The 20,715-nt window shown below is 35.7% G+C and overlaps 1 protein-coding gene across 3 annotated transcripts in view; it reads right to left on the bottom strand.

Moving 5' to 3' along the window:
* The window catches only part of STIM2 (stromal interaction molecule 2), a 169,285-nt gene that overhangs the window by 103,703 nt on the left and 44,867 nt on the right, over positions 1-20,715 (bottom strand). The gene's annotated exons all lie outside the window — the stretch shown is intronic.

Genomic DNA, 20,715 nt, shown 5'->3' with positions numbered 1-20,715 from the left:
AACTAACAATTTAAAGAGAATGTGGGGCTTTTCATGGCTTAAAATGAGATTAGTAAAAATTACCTCCTGTTGACTCAATTAGTAAACAGTCTACATACCAAAATGGAAAAGTACTGCCAAAACTTCACTCACACCCAATCTGGCTGACTGCTGGATTGACAAATTCCAGGAACTGACTTCTACCAGGTCACTAAAATAATATCCTTTTAAAACATCATCAGATCCACATGTATTTCTAGGAACAGTATGGTCTTAAAGTTTAAAGTGGTTATTAGCATAACAGAAGGGTTAGCCACAGTTTGGCCATCTCCTCAACAATAGTTAAAAATCTAGTTTATCATCTGGTCCTGTTATGAATTAACTGACTGTGGACAAATCACTTGTCCTTGTATCTTAGTTACCTCTCTAAAATAAAGCAAGTAGACTAGATGTTTACTAAGCTCTATTGCAGCCATAACGGCCTAAGAATATCTAATTCTGCATTTAGGAAAAAAAAATTACAAGAAAAGAAGCCAGTCCTGGAGACAAACTAATAATTTTCTAAAAAAAAAAAACAATTTAAGCCTATATTACCTGCATGTTCTACTTATAGAACATTTTGGCAATTTAACATTTAATAGTTTTAAGTTTTTAATCTGAAACTTAATTTTGATTCCTTTAATCTTAGAAGGGAAGGAAACAGAAAAGGAAACTCTCTAAAAATGAAATTATAAGTTATGTGACATAAATATGTGTATAAATATTCAAAACTCTGATTAAGATTTGCTAAAATCTAAGAACTTACAGGCATAATGGTCAATTACGATCCCTAATTCACAAGACATCCAGAACCCTCATATGCCCACAAGTTATTCTGAATGGATGCAAAATAAAATATAAGCTCTCAGGTATCACAACAACACATGGTGTGAAGAAGATGTGTATACAACATGCTACTGCCTCCAGCAGACATATTTTTAACACGTATTTATTTTGCTAACAAACATATGAAGTGAAAGTTATTACAACTAGTACAATAAGGAAAGTCTCAGCATCACTCACTCTGATTAAATAGGCTTTGTTGTCAAACTCTCTAAGCGAAGTCAACAGTGAGGACGGCAGAAACATTAAAAAGCTTAAGCTTTTTATACAATATGATTTTATACAATTTTATACATTTATACATTTATGCATTTTATACAATATGATATAAAAGAACTGTACATATAATGAATCAGGTATAATGGTTTCAAAGACAACTGCTAAAATACCAAAATCAGTCTCCTTTGCCAACATCTTACAGACATCTACCTTAGCTACCCAAAATGCACTATGTACTCCATAGCCAGAACAGGTTTCTCATCTAAACAGAATCACTTGTTCATTTAAACATGATATGGAGTGCCTGTCATGTGCCAGGCCCTGTACTTGGTGCTGGACACCCAACTAAGGCAAATTTCCTCCCCTTGGTGCCCTCACCTTGTGTTAAATGCAATGTGGTGTGATATATCTTTCTAGCATTATTATGCTGAGCATTCCTTTCTTTCCTCTGGATCAAGACCAGCACATTCCACTGAGAAAAAAAGGAATCAGCTGAAACAGAGTAAGACTTAACCAAAGTCAGCAATCAACACCATTGTTAAATTCCACCTTGTTTTCCTCTACCCAAAGCCAAACAAACGCTCAATCTGATTCTGCAGAAACAGAGTTACTGAATTAAAATGATTTCACCTAATAAGAAACATCTGATATATTCTAGAAGCCAATGCTCTTTCATGTACATAATGTAATCCCTACAACCCTGTGTGAGGAACATATTATCTCCATTTTTCAGATGAGGAAATGAGACTAATGAGTTACTTTCTTAAGATCACACCCCTAGAAATCACAGACCTGGGATTCACACCAGTCTTCAAGACTCCAATTCATGTTCGAGTGTCAGTATAATGAACATAAATGCGTCAGTGTCACCAGTGTCAGAGAAGAATAAAGGATTGCTATCATAGATACTGCCAGAACCTGGCTGAGAAGCAGAGAGAACCAAGAAGCATAAATGTGTCCCAAGGAAGGGGATCACTAGATACCTCATAAATGACAGACATAATCTGAAATACAGACCTATACTTCTTAGATTACTTCTCCTTTTGAGAATAACGTACCTTTAATTCACACTCCCCTTGAAAAAACCTTTACAATAAGTATACTACCACAGTAACAGACATATGTTGAAAGTTTAAACAAATATAAATATTAGAAGCCAACTAAATAAACTTCTTAATTTGTTACTTATCTAGCAAAATACATAAATGCCAGACTTCAGGTTAGAAGCCAGGTATACAAAGGGTAAAAGCAAAGTTAAATATGGCAAGTACAATGACAGACATGTAATAAATATATAATGGCAGTAAAACTAAGGGAGTAGTCCTGTATAGCAAGAAGATTTGAGGAGAAAGTGATATTTACACATTGATTCTTAAAAGATGAGCAAGTGTTCTCTAGGAAGACATGAATGGGCAAGAACATAAGCTGCTAATAGTTATACTAACAAAATAATGATGACAATAACTATCAATTACAGAGTGTCTATAACGTATTACATAAATTTATATATAAATTATATATTTCACTTTGTTTATAAAATAGGCATTATTATTACCATTTGACTAGGTAATTGAGAAAAGACTGACAATATCATTGAGGGTCAGACTATAGAGGGATCTACAGATTATTCTAAAGTGACAATAAAAGGGAAAAAGTGTTAATAAATTACTCACTGAAACCCTCTACTTGCAGTTTCCTTGGCCTGCAAAGCTCTTTCTCCCAAGTACACCCACTGTTGGTTCATTCCAGCACAAATGTTTCTCCTCGGAGGTCATCTTATTTCCCTATCTAAAATAGCCTTCTCCTTTCCTATTTGTTATATTTTTCTTCACAGCACTTAATCACAGTGCATATATTATGTATTTACTTTCTTACTGTCCAATCCTCCACTATAATGCAATCATGAGATGAAAGGCTTTGTTCTGATTGTTGCTCTTTGCTGAGTGCCTAGAAGTGTCTGGCACATAGTAAGCGCTCAAAAAATATGTTTACTGCATTACTTACCTAACTGGTTTCCAATATAAATGTTTGGAAGAGAAAAACTTTTCACAAAATTACTTGGCTGATTAGAAAACTAACATGTAGAAAGTGACAGTAAAACCCCTCACCTCTTTATAGTACTAAAGTTAACTCTAAGTGTTAGTAGAAATCTACTAATATTACTCCTGCTCCAATTAAAAGTATTCAGTGGCCCTCAAGAGCCTAAAGTATAAAGTCTATTTTTCCACTGTCAAATACTGCTGTTTAAATACTTAATGAACAAAATATACAACACATTATAAAAAAATAATGGAGGGGAACTTTAAAATATTTAAGATTCAAGGCCCTTATACTTTAGCAGCAAAGATAAAATTTCATGAAGGCAAGGATTAAGCTTGTTTTATTCATAACTATATATTATTACTATTATTATATATGTTATAATATATGTACATTATTATTATACAGTACTACTCCTAATAAATAATTATGGCTGACTGGCTTTTACATGCAAGCAATTGCATTTTTGGTGGTATTAGGAAAGAGAAATTGGATTTTAATAAGTGGGGTTAGAAAAAGAGAAAACAAGAACAAACCCAAAGAGGAAATAAGATGATATCTGGGACCCACAAAGAGCAGTCAGGCTAGCAGACTGGCTCTCTACTGAGAGTGCTACTCAGGGCTCCTCGCTGCTCACCTCTCCTCCATCTGCTGCTGTAGGCCTTCAGCGGAGGGCTGGGGAGGCCAGTCCCACATAACAAGGAACTGTCCTCTGCCAGCTAACAGTACTGCCCAGAGGGAGGAAGAAAACACTAGCAAGCATGGGTGGAGGAGCAGTAGGATGTGAATCTGGAAAGATGGCTTGGGGTTATCCGTCAGTGAACGGCAATGAACCAAGAAAGAAGAGACTAAAAGAAGCCACTGATCATTTTTAAGTGAACTGTGACTTGATGGCAAATATAACAGAAATCACAACTTATATTTTGTGTAGTGCTTTCAAGTTCAAAAAATGTTTTCCCATATAGTCAGTTTTATTTTAATCTAGAGAAAAAACTATAGTCTCAGTTTACATGCTTGTTACCAATGAATGCCTATTCCAACAGTACAGGCAGGAAGTAACAACATAAACTACAACCACAGCAGTGAGGATAGATGGAAGAGGTCAGACTGAAGTGACAACTGAGTGTACTGAGAGAAAGGAGACAAATATGACTGACATTTTTAGAATGAACTAATAAAAGTCTAGGTAAAACAAAGGTAACTTCTATTTGGATGAGTGAAACCAAACAACACAGAGTTACAAACTGCGCCAAATGTGATTCCATTAAGCCTTTACTAGAGGCACAAATATTTATGCCATATTCTATATTTTGTTGTCCCAGTCAATTGATATAGGCAAGGAATATAGTTCAGAAATGTAAGAAAATAAGAGCTTAAGAAATAAATGAAACTGAAAAAGTAAATCCAGTCTTTAAAGCTAGTTTCCCTCCTATAATACCTTCGAGGTCAGCAAATTTCATGCAGAAGAGAACTAAGAAGGAGAGCCAGCCGACTTTTCATCACAAACCAATGACTGTAGCCCATTAACAATGTGCAACATCATATACTGCCAAGAACATGGCTTACCACGCTGGCAACTTTTATGAGTCTCATGATTAGGATTTTCTTAATTACTACCACTGAGAGAAAAATTTTAAACAAATATTGTTCATACTTGGTGCTTCCACTAATAGTTCAAGCATTTATCAAATCAAACACTTCAATCTGAATATTTTGAGAGCAAATCTTCTCTAAAATCTTCAGAGATAACCGTTTGGTGTCATTTTTCAATAAACCAACAATCTGATTCAAACTCAAAAAGAAAGTGAATAATGTCTTCTTTCTTTTTTGATATCCTCTTTAAGGCAGAGTCTGCCTTATTTCTCTTATTATCCCAATGTCTAGCATATCACCAACACCTGGCATACAGGAGGATTAATGGATGTTTCTCAAAAAGTCTAATAAATAAATAATAAAGGCTGCCACATACTTTTTTAAAGAGAAGTTTCAACCCATAATCTATTATATTTCCCGGTATATGGTACCAGGAAATATAATTTCATAGATATTCAAACTATGCTAATATTTACTGAAAGTATATTACATGCCAGAACAACAAATGAGAAAAGGAAAATTGTAACTCGTATACACAACGCTATACCAGGAGGCTATAAAAATGCAGGTGGATTCTGAATCTCAAATGTTTAACTCAGATTTTTGAAAAGTTCAACAAAGGAGACAGACCTCACCAACAACAGGGCTGAGAAACCACTGCTGATATATCAAATTATGGCTTAAGTATTATACTGAAAAGAAAATAAAGAGCCTTTATTTTGAAACCCTTTCTGATTAATGACTGCCTCTTGGAGCTCTGAATCACTGACTTCGTTTACAAAGTCCTCATTAATTAGTCTGACTCTTGTAAAAAGAAAGAACTTTCCCCTCATCTGTTAGCTAAAAATTTCCCTTAAAAATTGCTAAGTTCAATTATACCTTCCAAATGTTTTAAACAGACTATCTGAAACAAACTCAGTTACTTAGGTCCTTTCCCACTTTCCAGGGATATTTTTCAACTTACCATCTTCTGATTATTTCACTCCCACTTATTCCCCCACCCTCACAAAGCATCTTGTCCTTGCCACCTCAAAAAGTTCCCACTAATCTTCTCAAAGAGCCTCTCTAAAGGTAGGAGACAAGGTGATGCCTCTGCCTCAAAACTATCTTAATATGCAATTCATTTACCAACACATTCCTCAACCCAAAAATATCTACACTTACATTTGTGGTTAACCAATATGTTCATTTAATGTATGTAAATAAATGAGAAATATTTATGCAGCTGTATTTATCTCTAGATTCATTGACAGCTGCCTAATTTTTCCCACTGTGTTTTATACTATAACTTCCTAGAAAGCAATACTATATCTGAGTATAACTTTGCTGTATCTGTCATATGCAGGAAAATATTGTTGACTAGGTGCAAAAAACAAAAGTAAACAGATGCATGCATACACTTATTTACTGACTCCTAATTTCCCAGGATGCTATAAACACTAACTTTATTTATCTATCTATTTATTTATTTATGGCTGCATTGGGTCTTCATTGCTGTGAACGGGCTTTCTCTAGTAGCAGCGAGTGGGGGCTACTCTTTGTTGCGGTACGTGGGCTTCTCATTGCGGTGGTTTCTCTTGTTGCAGAGCACAGGCTCTAGGCACGTGGGCTTCAGTAATTGTGGCACGTGGGCTCAGTAGTTGTGTCTTGCAAGCTCTAGAGCACAGGCTCAGTAGTTGTGGCATGCAGCCTTAGTTGCTCCATGGCATGTGGGATCTTCCCAGCCCAGGGCTCGAACCCATGTCCCCTCATTGGCAGGCGATTCTTAACCACTGCGCCACCAGGGAAGCCCTAAACTCTAACATTTTGATTAGCAACATTATGTGCACAGAGTAGTGAAATAGCTTTGCTTATTTTTATTTGTTTTGGAGGGAAGAAAATGATAATTCAAAGTTACAACCAGAACACTGTGCATGTACTTAATGGCACTGAATTATATACTTAAAATGGTTTAAATGGTAAATTTTATGTTATATATATTTTACCACAATTTTTTAAAAAGCTATAAGCAAAACATAAGCTATGGAGAACAAAGACCATTAAAACCATTCTACCTATATCAACACCTCAGGAAATAAAGAGAACGTTGCTGTTACTGACAGGCATTGATCCAACTGTTTCACTTCTCTGTTTCACTTCTCTCTCAGTGCGAGAACTTAACAACAGTCAAAAATAAAATCACTATCCCAATTTTTCAGATGAGAAATGTTGAGCACTCTGTAGGAGGAAAAAGAACTTTTAATTCATTCTCATTCTGCCTCTTATTATATAACCTCAGGAAAGTTATTTAACTTATTTGCCTTAACTTCTTCATCTGTAAAATGGGAATAATAGTAAATTTGCGGGCTTCCCTGGTGGCGCAGTGGTTGCGAGTCTGCCTGCTGATGCAGGGGACATGGGTTCGTGCCCCGATCCGGGAAGATCCCACGTGCCGCAGAGCAGCTAGGCCCATGAGCCATGGCCGCTGAGCCTGCACGTCCGGAGCCTGTGCTCCGCAACGGAAGAGGCCACAACAGTGGGGCCCGTGTACCACAAAAAAAAAAAAAGAAAAAAAAGAATCTACCTGCCAATGCAGGGACACAGGTTCGATCCCTACTCCAGGAAGATCCCACATGCCGCGGAGTAAGTAAGCCCGTGCGCCACAACTACTGAGCCTGCGCTCTAGAGCCCGCAAGCCACAACTACTGAGCCCACGTGCCACAACTACTGAAGCCCACGTGCCCAGAGCCCGTGCTCTGCAGCAAGAGAAGCCACTGCAATGAGAAGCCCGCGCACCACAACAAAGAGTAACCCCCGCTCGCTGCAACTGGAGAAAGCCCGTGCACAGCAACGAAGACCCAACGCAGCCAAAAATAAATAAATAAAAAATAAATTAATTTTAAAAAAAATACACTCCAGCCAAAACAATCTTGAGAAAGAACAGAGCTGGAGGAATCACGCTTCCTGACTTCAGACTATACTACAAAGCTACAGTAATCAAAACAATGGGGTAATGGCACAAAAACAGACAAAGATCAATGGAACATAATAGAGATCCCAGAAATAAACCCACACACTTACGGTCAATTGATCTATAAGAAACAAAGTAAGAATATACAATGCAGAAGACAGTCTCTCCAATAAGTGGTTCTGGGAAAACTGGACAGCTACATGTAAAGGAATGAAATTAGAACATTCTCTAAGCCATATACAAAAATAAACTCAAAATGGACTAAACACCCAAATGTAAGACCAGATACTATAAAACTCCTAGAGGAAAACATAGGTGGAACACTCTTTTACATATATCACAGCAATATTTTTTTGGCTCTGCCTCCTAAAGTAAAGGAAATAAAAGCAAAAATAATCAAATGGGACCTACCTAAACTTAAAAGCTTTTGCACAGCAAGGGAAACCATCAACAAAAAGACAACCTGATGAATAGGAGAAAATATTTGCAAATGATATGACCGATAAGGGATTAATATCCAACATATATAAATAGCTCATATAACTCAACATCAAAAAACAAACCACTTGGGCTTCCCTGGTGGCGCAGTGGTTAAGAATCCACCTGCCAATGCAGGGGATACGGGTTCGAGCCCTGGTCAAGGAATACCCCACATGCCATGAAGCAACTAAGCCCATGTGCCACAACTGCTGAGCCTGCGCTCTAGAGCCCGTGAGCCACAACTACTGAGTGTGCGTGCCACAATTACTGAAGCCTGCGCACCTAGAGCCCATGCTCCACAACAAAAGAAGCCACTGCAATGGGAAGCCCACATACCACAACGAAGAGCAGCCCTTGCTCACTGCAACTAGAGAAAGCCCGCACGCAGCAACGAAAACCCAAAGCAGCCAAAAATCAATAAAATTTTTTTTAAAAAGGTGATTTTAAAAAAAAACTCAATCAAAAAATGTGCAGAATGACTGAATAGACATTTTTCCAAAGAGGAAATGCAGATAGCCAAAGGGCACATGAAAAAAATTCTCACCATCAGTAATCATCAGAGAAATGCAAATCAAATCCACGAGATTATCATCTCACACTTGTGAGAATGGCTATCATCAAAAAGAACACAAATAAAAAATGTTGGCAAGGATATGGAGAAAAGGGAACCCTTGTACACCGTTGGTGGGAATGTAAATTGGTGCAGCCACTGTGGAAAACAGTACAGAGGTTTCTCAAAACACTAAAAACAGAACTATCATTTGGCCCAGCAATTCCACTCCTGGGTATATATCCAAAAAAAAAAAATCAGAACACGAATTCAAAAAGATGCATGCACTCCAATGTTCATAGCAGTATTATTTACAATCGTCAAGATATGGAAGCAACCAAAGTGTCCACCAACAGATGAATGGATAAAGAAAATGTGGTATATAAATAAAAAGGAATACTACTCAGCTATAAAAAAAGAATGAAATTTTGCCATTTGCAGCAACATGAATAGATTTGGAAGGTATTATGCTGAGTGAAATCAGTGAGACAGAGAATGACAAATACTGTATGCTATCACTTATTTGTGGAATCTAAAAAATAAAACAAGCTAGTGAATATAACAAGACAGACAGACTCAGATATAAAGTCTGCTCTATAGTGCCTGGGCGGGGTGGGGGCAATATATGGGTGGGGAAGTGAGAACTACAAACTACTGGGTGTAAGATAGATTCAAGGATGTACTGTGCAACACAGGAAACACAGCTAATATTTTATAATAATGGTAAATGGAAAGTAACCTTTAAAAATTGTATAAAAGGGACTTCCCTGGTGGCACTGTGGTTAAGAATCCGCCTGCCAATGCAGGGGACACGGGTTCAATCCCTGGTCCAGGAAGATCTCACATGCCGTGGAGCAACTAAGGCCATGCACCACAACTACTGAGCCTGCACTCTAGAGCCCGCGAGCCACAACTACTGAAGCCCACGTGCTACAACTACTGAAGCCTGTGCATCTAGAGCCCGTGCTCTGCAACAAGAGAAGCCACCGCAATGAGAAGCCCATGCACCGCAATGAAGAGTATCCCCTGCTCGCCACAACTAGAGAAAGCCCACGAGCAGCAATGAAGACCCAATGCAGCCAAAAATAAAATAAATAATTTTTTTTAAAAAAGGAATTATGAAGATGGTTGACAGAGATCTGTGCCGCTTTCTTATTTACTATCAGTTATGTGTCCTATTTTCTATCTTTTCATAATTTTATACCCATCTCAATTAACATCAATCTATACCAGGTATTTTAATAAATACTATCAACAAGTTATTAAGTAAATAAGTAAACAGTACTTAAAGCATAAAAAGAAATGAATGCATTGAAATATTTTACAGAAGTCAAGTATGTGTGTGGGTGTGTGGGTGTCAAATTGTCGGAGCTACCAAGACTTCATGGAAATTAAATATTCAAGGAGCCACTCTGGTTATGCCACAAATTCAAGCATTTAGCAGAACTCACTAGCAACAACAGACTCATGGATACATGGGTGGGATGGTGTGAGATTTGTGTTTCCTATAGAATATTCAGGTAGCTGCAGAGTGTGGATTCGAGGACAACAGACTGAAGGCAGAGAGACAAGTTATTTTATTATGCCAAGCCACAAGGTCCGAACTAAGATTGTGCTAATAAGGTGATATAGAATGGGGCAGATTACAAAAATATTTACAAGGTAAGTTTTACTAATTTCTAGAACTCTCATTCATTCCACTATAGTATGCAGTCTCCATCAAATAGATATGCTATCAATCAGAAAAAGACCTCATTGATTATCAAGCATAAATATAACTATGCATCATTTTCCTTTGTGTTTCATAATTTTAGAGAAAGATATATAAACTAAATCTCTGAATGATTAGATACTAAAAACTAAATTCATATTATTATGAGTTTGGCCCAATTAGCAATAGGAAGACTGTTCTTACAGACAATCCAAGAAAACTCCACCTACCACATGACGGATGGGAACATTGCAACAGGTCTCTTCCGTTTCAGGATATGAGGAAAGGACAAGATACAGGGTGGCATCAAATAGGTAGAATCTGGCCTAGAAGGACATGATATCAAAGAGACTGACAATTACAGCATTCTTCCTGCCTACAGAACTCAATCAGAAATTTCTAAGAAATGATTTATAATGATCTAAAATGGAATGAAAGAAGTCATTCATAAAATAGTACTGATCATTTTAAGTAATGTTAGCTTTGCTTCCTGAAATGATGTGACTGTGTAGATCCTATATTGAAAAGTCTTATTTACACTATTACCATAATCCAGGCATAAATTTAGCTTCCATCCAAAGAAAGAGCTTTGTCACTAAAAGACATGATTTCTATTCTAAATGTAGCTATACCCTTAACAATTAAGAGCAAAGCTCTTTGCAGATCAGCAACCTGAAGAGGATCAGAACTGGGTCAGTTTTCTAAACGCAAACTTTTAGCTCTTTTTCTGATGGGGTGGGGTGGGTGGGGGGTGGAAGAAGTGAGAACAACATTTGTATGTTGTCTGACTATTAAAAGCTCAAATCCAGTTCCCTGCTCTCCTCCTCTCCACCGCTGCCATCAGAGATAACCTCATCACTTCCCCCACAGCTTTCCTGTAATGGTCTCCCCATCTCTAGTACTACCATGCTACAAATGTATCCCCTTTTACGGCCACCATATCTTTAGAATATGAAGATGGTCACATCACCCCTCCTGCTGAAATCCTTCAGTACTTCCCAATCCCCCAAAGAATAAAGCCCATTCAACCCAGCATGAAATACAAAGCACATTCTGATCCCTGAAGAATCACTTCACTAGTGATTAACCCCCTCTATAAAGCCTTCCTGACTGCTTAACAGATATTTCCTATTCTCCACTTTCACAGCATTTTATGCATAACTATTATAATCACATGTAACTGTCTACCTATCAGCTCATATAGTCCCTAAATAATCATAATACCATCAACTCTGGCAACAGACATGAGCTCTAATCTCAATTTCACTGCAGTAACCATGTAACCTTCAGCAAACCTCTTAACATCTTTGGTTCTTAACGTCCTCACCTGCAAAATTAGCATAAAATATTCACCCTCATAACTTCTTATGAGTAGCATTGAAAAATATAAGTAAAAAATAATACATGGTTTTGGTAAACCTGGAGAACTATAGTGCAGCTAACAACACCCATAAAACCTAAAAAGAAACTAACATGTATTATACAAAGGAACTAAACCTTCTCTATGGAAGGTATATGCCCTACTTTTGTGATGAGGATATATGTAATGAGTTTTATTTAAGTAAAATGTCCTGCTTTTCAGAGCAAAGAAGTAACAAGCCATGTTAAATGTGACCTTCAACTTTAAATCAACAAAATTACAATTAATTTTATATAAATGCTTATTAAATCTTCAGAGAAATTAGTATTCAAACAAAAACAACACAGCCTCAGTTCCTAGAAACTTTATTTAAAATAACTACTGACAAATCTAGCATGTAACAGCATTACCTTTAAAAATATGCAAGCGTGATGAAAATGACTTAAGTAAAATTTTTAAAAATTCATTTAAAATATGGGACACATATTTTCTACAAAGACATTTGGTATTTTAAAGTTGCCTCAGCAAACCTGGCCTCCTCCCTTTTAATATGTCCTTTTAATATGTCCCTGTGTGTCTCATCATTTCATAAGGAATAAACTTCCTGGGAAAGGAAGGGTAAGAAAGGAAGGAAAGAGGAAATTCTTAAATGAGAGCAGGCAACAGGAACTGGAGATAGGGATTAGCAACTGAAATATGTGCTGTTCTAACGAAGAAGAAGGGGGAGAGAAGGCTAAGCTGGAGCGAAGGAGAGCAGCAGTCTGGGGTCTCCAGTTACAGCAGCAGTGAGAGAGAGGGAGGTAAAAGCCCGTCCCGGGGATAAGACACCACAAATACAAGACAATATATTTAAACCTATTACAGTACAGTACAGTACTATATAGCCGATTGTGTTAGTTGGGTACCTAGGTTAACTTTGTTGGACTTCCGAACAGAACTCTCGGACAGAACTCATTCGTATGTAGGGGACTTACTGTATACTGAATCTTCAAAGCTCAAATAAAAACAACCCTTCCCACTATGAGTATGAACTTAAATCTGAAGGAAACAATTTTCTTCAAGACTATATTTAGTGACAATAAGGAATTAAGCAGACAAATTAGATTTCAAGGAACTAACTCTTACAAATACAATTGGTTTGAAAGTTTTCATGTTAAATATAAGGTAAAATTTTACTAAAATTATACTGAAGTAATTTTTTTAAGTAAAATTTCAACTGAATTTCAAGTACAAAGTTATGCAGCAACTACACAGAGCCTTACTTCTTACTGCATTACATGAATTTTAATCCCTGAAAAGTATAACAAGGTTCTCTTTGTTTAAACTCTGGTGGAAAAAAAAAAAAACCAATAACTACTTTGACAGCACTTTTAATTACTGGTAACTTAAGAAACTAAAGTCTTAAAATTCCTTTTTCTCCCTAATATCACATGTACTTTTCTACCTAACCTCTTGGGAATGACACACTCAACTATGTGCCTAAAGAAGTCAAAGTTTCTCTCAAGCATCCAGTGTTTAATTTGAAGGAAGACAAACTAGGAAAAACAAACGATTTGGAAAACAGGAAGCCTAGGTTGTGCAGACAGCTCTATACATACACTAGTAGCTTCTATTTCCTATAAACCAGAGGGACTCAAACAGATCTCAAAGGTTACTTCTAAGCAAAATCACACAAAGATACCACAAAAAAAGAAAATTACAGGCCAATATCACTGATGAACATAGATGCAAAAATCCTCAACAAAATACTAGCAAACCGAACCCAACAACACATTAAAAGGATCATACACTGTTATCAAGTGGGATTTATCCCAGAGATGCAAGGATTTTTCAATATCTGCAAATAATCAATGTGATACACCACATTAACAAACTGAATAAAAACCACATGATCATCTCAATAGACACAGAAAAGGCTTTTGACAAAATTCAACATTCATTTACACAGAAACTGTCCAGGAAGTAGGCACAGAAGGAACATACCTCACATAATCAAAGCCATATATGACAAACTCACAGCTAACATCATACTCAATGGTGAAAAGCTGAAAACATTTCCTCTAAGACTGGGAACAAGACAAGGATGCCCACTCTCATCACTTTTATTCAACATAATACTGGAAGTCCTAGCCATAGAAGTCAGACAAGAAAAAGAAATAAAAGGAATCCAAATTAGAAAGAAGTAAAATTGTCACTGTGTGCAGATGACACGATACTACAAAGAGAAAATCCTAAAGATGCCACCAGAAACTACCAGAGCTCTTCAATGAATTTAGTAAAGTGGCAGGGTACAAAATTAATACACAGAAATCTGTTACATTTCAAAACCCTCACAAAACAGTATAAGAGAAATTAAGGAAACAATTCCATTTACCATCACATCAAAAAAAAATCTACGAATAAACCTACCTAAGGAATTTGTAAAAGACTTGTACTCAGAAAACTGTAAGACACTGATGAAAGAAATTGCAAACAACACAAACAGAAGGAAAAACATATCGTGTTCATGGACTGAAAGAATTAATGTTGTTGAAATGACAATACTATCCAAGATAATCTACAGATTCAATGTAATCCCTATCAAAATAACAAGGGTGGACTTCCCTGGTGGCACAGTGGTTAAGAATCTGCCTGCCAATGCAGGGGACACAGGTTCAAGTCCTGGTCCGGGAAGATCCCACATGCCACGGAGTCACTAAGACTGTGTGCCAGCACTACTGAGCCTGCACTCTAGAGACCGCAAGCCATAACTACTAAAGCCCGCACGCCTAGAGCCTGTGCTCCACAACAAGAGAAGCCACCACAATGAGAAGCCCGTGCACCACAACAAAGAGTAGCCCCTGCTCGCCTCAACTAGAGAAAGCCCACGTGCAGCAACAAAGACCCAACACAGCCAAAAGTAAATTAATTAAATTTTTAAAATAAATAAAAATTTTAAAATTACAAGGGCATTTTTCACAGAACTAGAACAAATAACTTTAAAATCTATGTGGACACACAAAAGACCCCAAATAGCCAAAACAATCTTGAGAAAGAAGAGGAGACCTGGAGAAATCACGCTCCCTTACTCAGACTATACTACAAAGCTACAATAATCAAAACAGTATGGTAATGGCAGAAAAACAGACACATAGCCGATCAGTGGAACAGAATAGAGAGCCCAGAACCCACACACTTATGGTCAATTAATCTACAACAAAGGAGGCAAGAATATACAATGGAGAAAAGACAGTTTCTCCAGTAAGTGGTGCTAGGAAAACTAGACAGCTACATGTAAAAGAATGAAATTAGAACATTCTCTAACACCATATACAAAAATAAGTTCAAAATGGATTAAAGACCTACGTGTAAGACCAGAAACCATAAAACTCCTAGAAGAAAACACAGGAGAAACACTCTTGACATAAATCAAAGCAATAATTTTTGGCTCTGTCACCTAAAGCAAAAGAAATAGAACCAAAAATAATCAAATGGGACCTAATTAAACTTAAAAGCTTTTGCCCAGCAAGGGAAAGCATTGACAAAACAAAAAGACAACCTACTGAATGGGAGAAAATATTTGCAAATGATATTACCAGTAAGTGGTTAATAGTCAAAATGTATGAACAGCTCATACAACTCAACATCAAAAAAACAAACAACCCAATTGAAAAACGGCAGAAGAACTGAATAGACATTCTTCCAAAGAGGAAATGAAGATGGCCAACAAGCACATGATAAGATGTTCACCATCATTAATCATCAGAGAAATGCAAATTAAAACCATAGTGAGTTACCATCTCGCACCTGTCAGAAAGCTATCATTAAAAAGAACAAACAAAATAACAAACATTGATGAGGATGTGGAGAAAAGGGAACCCTCCTACGTTGTTGGTGGGAATGTAAACTGGAGCAGCCACTGTGGAAAACACTATGGAGGCTTCTCAAAAAACTAAAAATAGAACTACCATTTGACCCAGCAATTCCACTCCTGTGTATATATCCAGAAACAAACAAAAAACTGAGAACACTAATTCAAAAAGATACATGCACCCCAATGTTCGTAGCAGCATTATTTACAATTGCCAAGATATGGAAGTAACCTAAGTGTCCATCAACGGATGAAGATTATGGTATATATATTCAATGGAATACTACTCAGCTATATTTTTAAAAGAATGAAATTTTGCCATTTGCAACAACATGGATGGACTTGGAGAGTATTAAGCTGAGTGAACTTAAGTTGGACAGAGAAAGACAAATACTGTATGATATCACTTATATGTGGAATCTAAAAAATACAACAAACTAGTAAATACAACAAAAAAGAAACAAACTCACAAACAACAAACTAGTGGTTACCAGTGGGGAGAGGAAGGGGGTAAGGGCACAATAGGGGTAGGGGATTAAGAAGTACAAACTATTATGTATAAAATAAATAAGCTATAAGGATCTACTGTACAACACAGGGAATATAGATAATATTTTATAATAACTATAAATGGACTATAACCTTTAAAAATTGTGAATCACTATGTTACATACCTATAACTTATGTAATATTGTTTCCTTCTAACCTCTTTCTTTCTTGGAACATTTTATCTATATTCACTACCTTTAAAATCTTTCATTTATATATAGTTTATGGTTATAAAGCACTTCACAGTTTATCCTCATGAAAACTATGCGAAGTAGATATGTGTTTTACAAATGAGGAATCTGAAGCCCAAAAAGTAAGAGATATACTCATGATAGTAACTGGCAGAGCAAGAAGCTGAACTTAGGTATCTAGATCAAAGTCCTCTAAAGATTCCTTAAAGATTCGTTATTTAGAAACCTCACAAACTTAAGAAGCTTAAAACACAAATCTAAACTGTAGTAAAGCAATATAGTAGATAACCTATTTTTTAATGTAATTGTATTTAATATAAGAGTTACTTACAGACAAAAAGCATGTAGGCAATACCTCAACAAACGGAGACAAAATTGCTCAACTCAAACCATTCAGTAAAAAATATTAATCAAACAATGTGGAATCTAAAAAAAAAATCTTCAAAAAATCTTAAAAAAAAAGAAACAAATGAACTTATTTACAAAACAAATAGACCCACATATATAGAAAACAAACTTATAGGTATCAAAGGGGAAAGCAGGGAGGAATAAATTAGGAGTCTGAGATTAACATATACACATTACTATACATAAAATAGATAACCATCAAGGACCTACTGTATAGCACAGGGAACTATAATCAATATTCTGTAATAACCTATAAGGGCAAAGAATCTGGAAAAGTACATATATATATAACTATATATATATAACTATATATATATATATATATATATATATATATGAAACAATCACTTTGCTCTACACCTGAAACTAACAAACACTGTAAATCAACTATACTTCAATTTAAATAAATACACACATACATAAATTGAAAACTAAGAACTCCTGTGAACTTTATTTTTAATTTTTTTAAAGGTTTAGAGGATCCTAAAAAAATAAAAAAATGAATTTTTCACTTATAACTCCTAGTTTGTCACCACAGGAAGATACTACTTTTACCTTATATTCTTCAAAGAACTAAAAACTAAACCACCTGGAAATTTTTCCCACAAAGAAAATTCCAAGCCCAGATGTTTTCATCTGTGAGCTCTAACAATAATCAAGGAAAAGGGAATTCTACCTTTGACACAAAGAGAATAGAAACTTCCTTAACTCATTTTATGAGGATAGCTTAACAGCAGTACCAAACCAAGAACGAAGTACTAAAAATGAAAATTACAAATCCAGCCTCACTTGTGAACATAAATGTAAAAATCTGAAAATATTAGCAAATTAAATTTAACAAACTACAAAAAGGATAATAATACGTCATGATAAAGCTGAGTTTATCCCAGGGATGAAAGATTGGTTTAACATTAGAAAATCAATTAACATAATTCACATTAACAGATTAAAGGCAGAGAACTCATATAATCATAGAAACAGATACAGGAAAGCATTTCATAAAATTAGACATCCATACATGATAAAATGTATAGGTATATAAGGGAACATCCTTAATCAGATAAAGAACCTAGAGTAAAACACATTATTAATAATGAAATATTGATAGTGTTGCCCCTGAGGTAAGGAATAACAAAAGGATTGCATTATCCATTTCTATTCGAATAATATTCGAGTACTGTACTACCACAGTAAGGAACAAAGAAAGAATGAAAGGTATAAAGACTTGAAAAGCAGAATAAAAAACTGCCATCTGCAATGATAAAAATCTAAAAATAAATTTAAATGAACAAGAATTTAACGGTTGATGGATTAAAAAGATCAATGTACAAATCAATTATACTTCTAAACACCTATGGTTAGAAAGTGAAATTTTAAAAGCATCCAATACCTTTTTTAAAAATTTTGTCATTGAAAAGCATCAAATACCTTTTTAAAAAATCTACAAATTCAAAATAATACACAGAGAAAATGGTGGGGGAAAAACACCTCATTGGTGTCTTCTGTAGATGACCTGGGCAGCAAGTCTTTACTCTGAGAACTGATAATTAAAGGGGAGTGGGGGGAATTGAGCATTTTTTCCTACCTTTCCTGTATGAGTGTATTTAATGAAAACCAAAAAGGTGATGAAAGTTCTCAACAGTCCAGCAAATAAATGCAGAAATAACTAAATTGGAAAATCATCACTCTGCAACCCCAAATGAAATACTGGACCTAGGCAACAATCATCAACAGAAGCCATAACCATTAGGTGAAAGATGAATGAAAAACGCGTAAATGTAGAGATGGGGCTGACAATACCTGAACAAACTGATTGAACTTAGTAGTCCAAAAAGCAGAACAAATCAAACATCATGTGCCTCATGATGTGATGCAACAGGGAGTATAGAGTACCCCTGTGAAGTACTCTTGTCTAAAAATTTGAACCCATATCTAACTGAGCCACTAAATCTTTCTATTAGTTTAGAGGAAAGAGGGCATACAACAAGTTAACTGACACAAAGAGAAAGGAATCAGCCAAATCCAAATTTGTCTAGAAGACCAATGACCCAATTTCTCCAATGAAATCAACTGCCTGAGCGGAAAAATAAAGGAGGGAGCGCTATGAAAAAAGAATACATAAGTAAGTGGTCTTATTTGAATTCTGATTCAGACCAACCGCTTTTAAAAATACATGTTTAAAACAGAAAAATATAAACATGGACCAAGTATTAGCTATTAGATGTCTATTATCTATTAGTGACATATCCTAAGGATATACTAGCTACTAACATATACTAGTACTAATATATACTAAGTATATACTAATACCATTAGGTATTAGTATTAGATATTAAGGAATTATCATTAAATTAAGTACTTACAAGTGAAATGTCATGAAGTCTATGTATCTGATTTGCTTTGAAATATTCAAAACAAACAAAAGGGTAAAATGTAACTGCTGAAACTTGATAATAGGGGTTCATTATACCACAGTCTCAACTTTAATATTTATTTGAAAATGGCCACAGTAAAAACTAATCAAAATCCAATTAGAAAATGGGCAAAGGCATGAACAGAAGATATAGAGATGGCAGATAAACACATAAAAAGATGCTGAATACCGCTAGCAGTTAGAAAAATTCAAATTAAAATCATAATGAGATACTACCACACCATCTATTAGGATGGTCAAAATAAAAAGTACCAATAGAACCAAATTCTGGCAAGGATGCAGAGAAACTGTATCACTCATCCTTTGCTGATGAGAATGTAAAATTGTACACCCACTCTGGAAATCAGTCTGGCTGTTTCTTAAAAAGTTAAACACACACTTGCCATATGGCCCGTCAATTACATTCCTGGACACTTTCTCTAGAAAAAGAGAAACACATTCACACAAAATTCTGAACAGAAATACTTGCAGGAACTTTGTTAACAGGCCCAAACTGGAGACAACCCAAATTTCCTTCAGTGGGTGAATGGCTAAACAAACTGTGGTACATCCATACAATGGAATACTACTCAGCAATAAAAAGAAACCAACTACTGACACATTCAGTAATTTGAATGAATTTTAAGGACATTATGCTGAGTGAAAAGGGTCAATCTCAGAACGTTACATAATCTAAAATTCCATTTATATAACATTCTTGTAATGACAAAAGTATAGAAGTGGAGAATAGAACAGTGGTTCCCAGGGATTCAGAAGTAGGGTGTTACTATATGGGGGGAGCACAAGGAAATTTCTTTGTGATGACGGAGCAGTTCTGTGTCTTGAATGTGGAGGTTATATGAATCTATACATAGAATTATACACAGAGACATACCAAAATTTAAAAATTAATGATACAAAACTGGTGAAACTGGAGTAAAGTGTGTAGTCTACTTAATCATGGTATGCTGATATCAATTTCCTGGTTTTGATAATGTACTATATTTATGTACGATGTCACCATTAGGGAAAACTTCCAATTTTTAGATTGGAAATTCAGTATCAGGGTGGATATATAGAATTTCTCTGTAAAAGTTTTGCAACTTCTTGAGTCTACAATTAGTTCAAAATAAAAGCAATCCAGGTGTGAAGAAGAATCAAGGTATCATTTGATATGAGAAACTGGAATTTTCACGTATGGATCAGAGTGTGATAGGCAGAATTCTAAGATGTCTCCCAAGATTCCTGCTCCCTGGTGTATACATCCTGTACAATCCACTTCTCTTGAATGTGAGGAGTTGTGAATATAATAGGATATCACTATTGTGATTATGTTTTATTACATGGCAGAAAAGACTTTGTAGATGTCATTAAGGTTACGTCAATCAGTTGACTCTGACTTCACTTCAAAAGAGAATTTATCCTGGGTGGGAATACCTCATCCATTAAAAAGGCCAATAAAAAAGGTCAAAGAGACACAACATGTAAGAGAGATTCACCTGCTGGCCTAGAAGTAGCAAACCATCATGCTGTGAAGAAA

This window comes from Stenella coeruleoalba (genome assembly GCF_951394435.1).
Source record: "Stenella coeruleoalba genome assembly, chromosome: 4".
Taxonomy (NCBI): Eukaryota; Metazoa; Chordata; class Mammalia; order Artiodactyla; family Delphinidae; genus Stenella; species Stenella coeruleoalba.
The sequence above is the reverse complement of the archived record's forward strand: the minus strand, read 5'-3'. Positions and strand labels throughout refer to the sequence as shown.